We start from the raw sequence: 7,697 nt of genomic DNA, 5'->3' as shown, positions 1-7,697 counted from the left end.
TGTCTCATCATTCCTCTCGCCCGTCTCTCTGGGACATCCTTCCCTTCCACATTTCAGTGTGTTCATGTCTTTCCCATTACCCACTCACCTCTTGCTACCACCTTCCCTTGGCCTCCCCTTCATAGTCAGGCTTCACAGGTCCTCTCTCTGCATCTTCACTATTTTCATCCTTTGGATTGTTGGTGGTGGGGGAGCGGTCTCAGGTTGCTGAGGGAGACACAGGAAGGGCTGGGCTGCTGCCCCTTCTCACCAAGGCTGGGAGAAATGGGGCGGAACTGCCTCATGGACTGAACCACATCCTCTGGCGCCATCTGCTGGCCTTATTGGGCAACAGCCCTCTTGCTGCAAGGAGAAGTTATCTGGATTCTATGTGAGCTTTTACTGAATTAAAAAAAAAGGCAACAAAAACAATAAATCACAGAAAGTAATTAATAATATTTAATTAATTGATATTAAATAAATAAATACGATTATAACTTATTCTAGAGTATCATTTATTTTTCATTCTTATCAGTAAATACAGGCCTTGGCTCCCAAGATGAAATCTTTTCTTCATTCACCCATTCATTCAGTCACTATTCATTCACCAGACTTTTAGTGACTTCCTTCTGTATGCCAGCCTCTATGCTAGAAGGTTTAATTATGCTTCAATAAATAAGTTTACTAAATTAATAAATAAAAAATGTGAGCTTATCTTGTTCCCCAAGTGCAACTGGACTGTGTTATTTCAATTCTTTTAAATTTGTTTTTCTATTTTTATTTATTTAGTTACTTATTTTCCTTTAAATTTGTTGCTGTTTGTTTTCTAGTGCAGGATATGGCCTATCTTGGTATACGGTCTATGGCGGTGGTCCCCAACCCCCGGGCTGCAGACCGGTACCGGTCCGTGGGCCATTTGGTACCGGTCCGCAGAGAAAGAATAAATAACTTACATTATTTCCGTTTTATTTATATTTAAGTCTGAACGATGTTTTATTTTTTAAAAATGACCAGATTCCCTCTGTTACATCCATCTTAAGACTCCCTCTTGACGCTTGTCTCGGTCACATGATACATTTATCTGTCCCACCCTAAAGGCCGGTCCATGAAAATATTTTCTGACATTAAACTGGTCCGTGGCCCAAAAAAGGTTGGGGACCACTGGTCTATGGTGCTTGCAAAAGGTGTGTTTTCTGCTGTTGTTGGGTGGTGTGTTCTATTGTTGATTAGACCCTGCTGGTTGATGGTATTGTTGATTTCCTCTATATCCATGCTGATGTTCTGTCTAGTTTTTTTTTAAATTTTTATTTATTTATTTATTTATTTATTTATTTATTTATTTATTTATTTATTTATTTATTTTACAGAGACAGAGAGAGAGAGTCAGAGAGAGGGATAGACAGGGACAGACAGACAGGAACGGAGAGAGATGAGAAGCATCAATCACCAGTCCTTCATTGCGCGTTGCAACACCTTAGTTGTTCATTGATTGCTTTCTCATATGTGCCTTGACCGTGGGCCTTCAGCAGACCGAGTAACCCCTTGTTGGACACAGCGACCTTGGGTTCAAGCTGACGAGCTTTTGCTCAAACCAGTTGAACCCGCGCTCAAGCTGGCGACCTCGGGGTCTTGAACCTGGGTCTTCCGCATCCCAGTCCGACGCTCCATCCACTGCGCCACTGCCTGGTCAGGCTCTGTCTAGTTTTATCAGCTGTTAAGAGAATAATGTTGAAGTATCCGACTATAATTGTGTATGTGTTTATCCTTTCAGCTCTATCAATTTTTTTTGTACCAATAGACTTTTTAGAACATCTTTAGAGTTACAGAAAAAGTAAGTAGATAGAGTCCCTCTCATTTTCCCCATTGTTAACATCTTCTATCAATATGGTATGTTTTTACATCTAATGAACCAATATTGGAACATTATTATTAGCTAAAGTCCATAGTTTATTCAGATTTCCTTAGTTTTTACTTAATACCCCTTTCTGTTCCAGAATTCCATCCAGGATACCATGTTACGTTTAGTTATCATGTTTCCTTAGGTGTGTTCCCTCTTGGTTGCCACGTTTTCTCAGACTCTCCTTGTTTTTTGTCCCAAGTAATAAAGATGGTATTCTATATTTTAAAGTGATTCTTAAAGTTTTATTTTATATATTTAGACCTTTAGTGGACTTGTGGCACGAGGCAGGGATCCAAGTTTATGCTTACTCCTCATTGTTGGCTACTTGTTGGATAATTCACCCTTTCCTCACTGATCTGGGGAATAGGAAGAATTTAGTTTTTGAATATTGATTCAGACTTGGTTAAATTATAAAGTCTTTTATCAGTTTGGCTTATATAATCAGTCACTTTTCTTATTTTTTTAAGGTAGTTTAAGTGCAAAGTTTGATACAGTTTCTTTACTGTCAATATATGTACCGGTTGTTGTTTTTTTTCTTTTCCTTATTACCTATAGTATAACTACTGGTACAATGTTGAGTAAAAGTGATATGGGGATTGTAGCCTTATTTCTGACTTAATGGGAATGTTTATAAAGTTTCTAATAAGTATCCCGTTTGCTCTGTTTCTGGATATCTTCTATCAGGTTAAAGAAATTCCCTTCCATATTAGTTTGTAAATGTTTTATTACGAATGAATATTGGATGTTATCAAATGTGTTTTCTGCGTCTGTTGAGATGGGTTTTTGTTATCTATTAATGCATTAATTGCACTGATAAAATTTCTAATGTTTTTCTTGTATTTTTGGGACAGTCTTTACCTCATTGTATTAGTCAGCTTAGGCTAAATTCTGCTCTGGTAACAACCCTTCCCCCCCAAATCTTAGTGAATTACAACGAAAGTTTATTTCTTGTCCATTTCACATGAGGCCAGAGGATTGACTTTATGTCCTGGGCTTGATGTCAGTGAATAGGTATTCCTCTTGCAGAAAGTACTCAGCAGGTTGGGACAATGACTGTTTTGTCAGTAATACAATCTACTGCATTGGTCACGATATCCTTATTTTAATGAATTGCTGGATTTTCGTGTATTTTTAAGGCTTTTGCAACTATGTTAATTATGTGTTTCCTGGAGATTTAAAGAACTTACTTGCAAAACTGGCTGGACTTAGTGCATTTTTGGGGAAGTAGATCCTTGACTATCATTTTAATTTATTGCATGGTTAATGTTCTGTTAAAATTTTCTATTTTTTTGGAGGGGTACAATTTTGGCAATTTAATTAGAAAATTGGCCTTTTCATGTTGGTTTAAACATTTACTGGTCTAAAATTGTTCAAGTATGTATTCTCTTTTGTGACTTCAGTTATGTTCCCTTTTTGTTTCAGATTTGTTGTTTTTCATTGTGTTTGCATCAACCAGGCTTTGTCAGAGGGTCTTTTTTCAAAGGAGAGTCTATGTATGTTCTGGAACACCTATCTGTCTTTTGCCTCATTACGTATGAATGACACCCTATTTAGCTTAGAAAGCTACCTTCTCTTCTTAGAGCTACCTCTACTCTCCAAAGAACATTTACAACAGGATCTCATTTGATTCTCACAAAAATAGTGTGAGTTGGGCCCTAGTGACAATTGAAGACACCTAGGGCTTGGTGGGGTGAGACCCTTGTTCCAGGCCACAGGGGTTGGTAATCCACTCTGGACCAGTGCTTGCTAGCTCAGAGCATGAGCTAGATTGGTGTTGCCACTGATGGTATATGATAGCAAGAGTGACCTCAATTCTTCCCTCCTCCCTGTGACTGCATGCTTTGCCCTGTGACCTTGAATCTCCTCCCACTAAAGAGGTTGTTATGGGCTGAATTATGACCTCCCCACCCCCAATTCTTTTTTTTGTGTGTGTGTGTGACAGAGACAGAGAGAGTAAGAGAGAGGGACAGATAGGGACAGACAGACAGGAAGGGAGAGAGATGAGAAGCATCAATTCTTCGTTGCAGCAATTTAGTTGTTCACTGATTGCTTTCTCATATGTGCCTTGACCAGGGGGCTACAGCAGACCGATTGACCCCTTGCTCGAGCCAGTGACCTTGGACTCAAGCTGGTGAGCTTTGCTCAAACTAGATGAGCCCGCGCTCAAGCTGGCGACCTCCGCCTGGTCAGGCCCCGACCCCAATTCTTATGTTGAAGTCCTGATCCAGCTTTCTGAGTTAGACTGGAAGATTATCCAGCAAATATTCAATCACTTTCTTCTCCCTCTAGGAGCAGAGCATATCTTCCTGCCCCATTGACTTTGGGCTTGGCCATCTCACCTGTTTTGGCCAATGGACTGTGAACAGTCATTATGCAATATAAGCAGAAGCTTTAAACACATTTGCACAGTTGGGTTTGGCATCTCGTGTACTCACTGTTTATCCTGAGTATAACATGCCCCTGATAGCTGATGTTTCAGGGAGAATATGGAAAAAAGGGAAATAGATCTGGCTGAATCCACAGAAGCCTGAAACCAAACCTAGGACCTGCAGACAAACATGTAAGAGAACAAATCCTTGCTCTCGTAACCTGTGAATTTTGGGATGGCTTGTTTTCCAGCAATATCATGGCAATAGCTGACTGATGTACCTCTGCTTGGGGGAGTCATCCATTCCAAAAGGAATATTTCTAGGCACTAGAGATAGAGTGAGCAATGGACAAGGAAGCCACCCAGAATACAGGGGTGGCTCAGCCCCAGCAAAGCACCTTTGTCGGAATGGGCTGAGGGATTCAGGTTCCTGGAGGATGCATGGGGCTTGGTCACCAGGCAGGGCTTCACCTCCCCGTGTGTCCTGCCTCTGTTTCCATGACACATCCCTATTCATGTTTAATAGCTCATGTTCAAGCAGCTATTGATCAGCTTTCACCTGACTTGCAGCTGTACCCTCAAGAGATCCAGTGTGCTGGAGATGTCAGTCATTACCTGCTCTGCTCCCCCATCTAGGAGAATCACTCCATCCATAGGCTGTGGTACACAGACAACTGTGTTTGTGCCACATGATCCATCCCACTCCTATCTGCCTGCACAACTATTCAGACTTGTCCCCAAATTAGTTAAATCATAGGCTAGCCTGTGACCAGCCTAGGTGGCTTGGTTCAAAAGATGAGTGAGACCCATCTGGGTGTCTCTCTGAGGAATGGGAATTAGGACTCCTTTGGTTTTTGACAGGACAGAGAGTTGGACACAGACAGCATGGTGGAGTCATGTGAGTGGAGAACCCTGGAAGTGACAGAGTCGGCAGTTAGACAAGCATGAGCAGGACCGATAGGCCAGGTACAGAGTGTCAGCAGGCTGGAAAGTGCCAGGTGCTTAGCAATGGGAAAAATATGTTTTATAGGCTTGGACCAGACTCCCAGGGTGACCTTTCCTCCCCTAATATGTTGCTAGTCACGTGGCTTGGACATCCTGACCTTTCATACCACTAGTCACGCAGTTTGGACACCCTTGGAGGAGGAATAAGGGGGCCGGAGAATAGCCTCACACGACTCCCATGCGAGCCCTCGCATGACCACCCCCTTATGCATTAAGCCCTCAGGACTGAGGCTCTGACCTGCATCAAGTAACCTCAGGAACAGAGCCTCGGGTCTGCTGACCCCAGAGACAGGGGTTTGGTTAAACTAGAGATGACATTTAGGTCTCAGTTGTGTTTCAGCTGCAGGCTCAGAAAAGCAGTGAAACAAGCTGAAGCAATAGCACAAGTGACATCAGGAGCAGATGCAAGGACGAAGGACCCCCTGCCCCAGCTCGGACCGGTCGGTGGAGACCGGGACCCTGAAAGGACACACCTGGGAAACTGATGAACAAGCTGTTGAGATCCTCCCCTAAAATTCCTGCCAGCTGACTTCTTTCACCTCTGTGACTTTCTAAATAAACTTTCGCTTATATTTGAGTTCTTGGCTCTGAATTCTTTCTTAGCTGAATTCAAGGACTGAAGTCTAAGTTCTAACTGCCAGTAACAGAAGGACTGCCACAAATGTCAGGGTGAGGTGCCCAGAGCTGCCTCCCATGCACCCCTCATTTTGACGCCTGGCTCAGAAAGCTCGGCCTGCCATGGCCCCCATTTCTGGATTTCTTCTGAGTTCCAAATTCTTCCTGCAGTTTCCACCTCATTCTCACCCAGACCAGAGCAGTGTGAGAATGTCGGCCGGGTCCCATTCAGCATTTCCCTTGTGCCCCTGCTCCTGCCAACAGGTGGATGGGGAAAGGGCAGACGCGCCAGCCCCAGCCAGCAGGAGAGTGAGTGCAGTGCCCACTCCCCAAAGGCTCTGCTCCCAGCGACACCTGGGCCCACCGGGCTCCCCAGAGAGCTATTCCGAGCAGAGAGGCTGCGGGACCGGTTTAGCCTTTACAAGCATCTGGTTTTCTGCTTCGCTAAAGCCGTAGGAAAAAAAAAAAAAAGAGAAATTCTTTCCAAGTGGACGGTGAACATGTAACCCCTTGGGGGTGAAGTGGGATGGGAATAGAAACAGGGTCAGGAGGGCACTGAGGAGTTAGAGCTCTGACAGATCACCGAGGGTGGGGACACTGAGGTCCCATCCTTTCCCCAGTGCCGTCAGCGCCTGGAAGAGGCGTGGTAGGGAGGGCCCTGCGGGAGGCTCCAGGTGGGAGGGCGGAGGACACGTGGAGCAGGTGTTCCCGCGCGGGTCTGGGTGCAGCTGGCTAGGGGAGGACTCAGGCTCTAGCGCCTTGAGGATTGACAGGACCAGATGGAGTGAGGGTCTCACAAAAATGGTGCTGTGGAGCCATCTACCAGGTGGGCAATGGTGTCGTGTCCTGGGGAAGAGTTAGTGAATCCACAGATCCGATATTTAGTGAACACTTAGACCCAGTCCTGAGCAGCCCTGGGGATAGATAGCTCTCTCCCCAGTGGACCACATGTAGATTCCATTAGTGGACTCGAAGCCGGGTGTTGTTGGTGTGAGCTATCAGGGAGACTGAGGGGTGCTCAGGGACTAGTTCTGGGCAGGGGATCTGGGAAGGAGGTCTTGAGAAAACGGTGAAGTGTGGAGAGGACAGGCAGACTCAGGGCCTCGAGGAGCCTGAAGCCTCGGCACCAGTGGTGTGTCATGCCTGCAGCAGATAAGAGGGCTTTGCAGTAGATAAGAGGCTTGCATTTGCGGCAGCTGGGGGTCATCCGGGGGAGAGGGAACACACATCTGGAGCTGGAGACAGACCCTTGGGAACCATTTATGTATGAGAGTGAGATGATTTGGAGTGGATGAGATTGTGTGGAGTTGAGAAAAGGAAGGAGAAAACCCCGGGGGACATTTAAGGTCAGAAAGAGGCGCCTGCGCAGGAGTGAGAGAAAGCGTGGTCAGGGGACCAGAAGAAATCCCAGGGGCGTGGCTCAGGAAGGGGAGGGACATTTCAGGAAGCAGGCGTGGCCACTAGCGTGGACTGCAGCAGAGACAGATGCTGGGAGACTGGGGAAATGAAAGGTCCCAGGTGACTTGCAAAAGTGGCCCTGTGGAATGCTGGGGACAGAGGTCCCGAAGAGTGTGGGAAGCAAGGCAAGATGGGTGGCAAGAGCCCAGCTTGAGAGGGAGGGTGGACTGGAGCTAGGGGTTTCGAGTGGGAAGCAGTAATGAGGCTTTTGGGTGGGGACTGGGGCAATTGGGCAAGCGCCAGTGTCTTAGGAGACCTGCTTTTGTCCCTGTCACATCTCACAGGACCCTGCCTTTCTCACTAACAAACTCCCTCATTTTTGAGGATTTTGCAAAGGAACTCCTATTCCCATCTTGACCGGCACTTCATCTT

Source organism: Saccopteryx leptura, chromosome 5 (assembly GCF_036850995.1).
Source record: "Saccopteryx leptura isolate mSacLep1 chromosome 5, mSacLep1_pri_phased_curated, whole genome shotgun sequence".
Classification (NCBI taxonomy): Eukaryota; Metazoa; Chordata; class Mammalia; order Chiroptera; family Emballonuridae; genus Saccopteryx; species Saccopteryx leptura.
Note: the sequence above shows the minus strand (reverse complement) of the source record.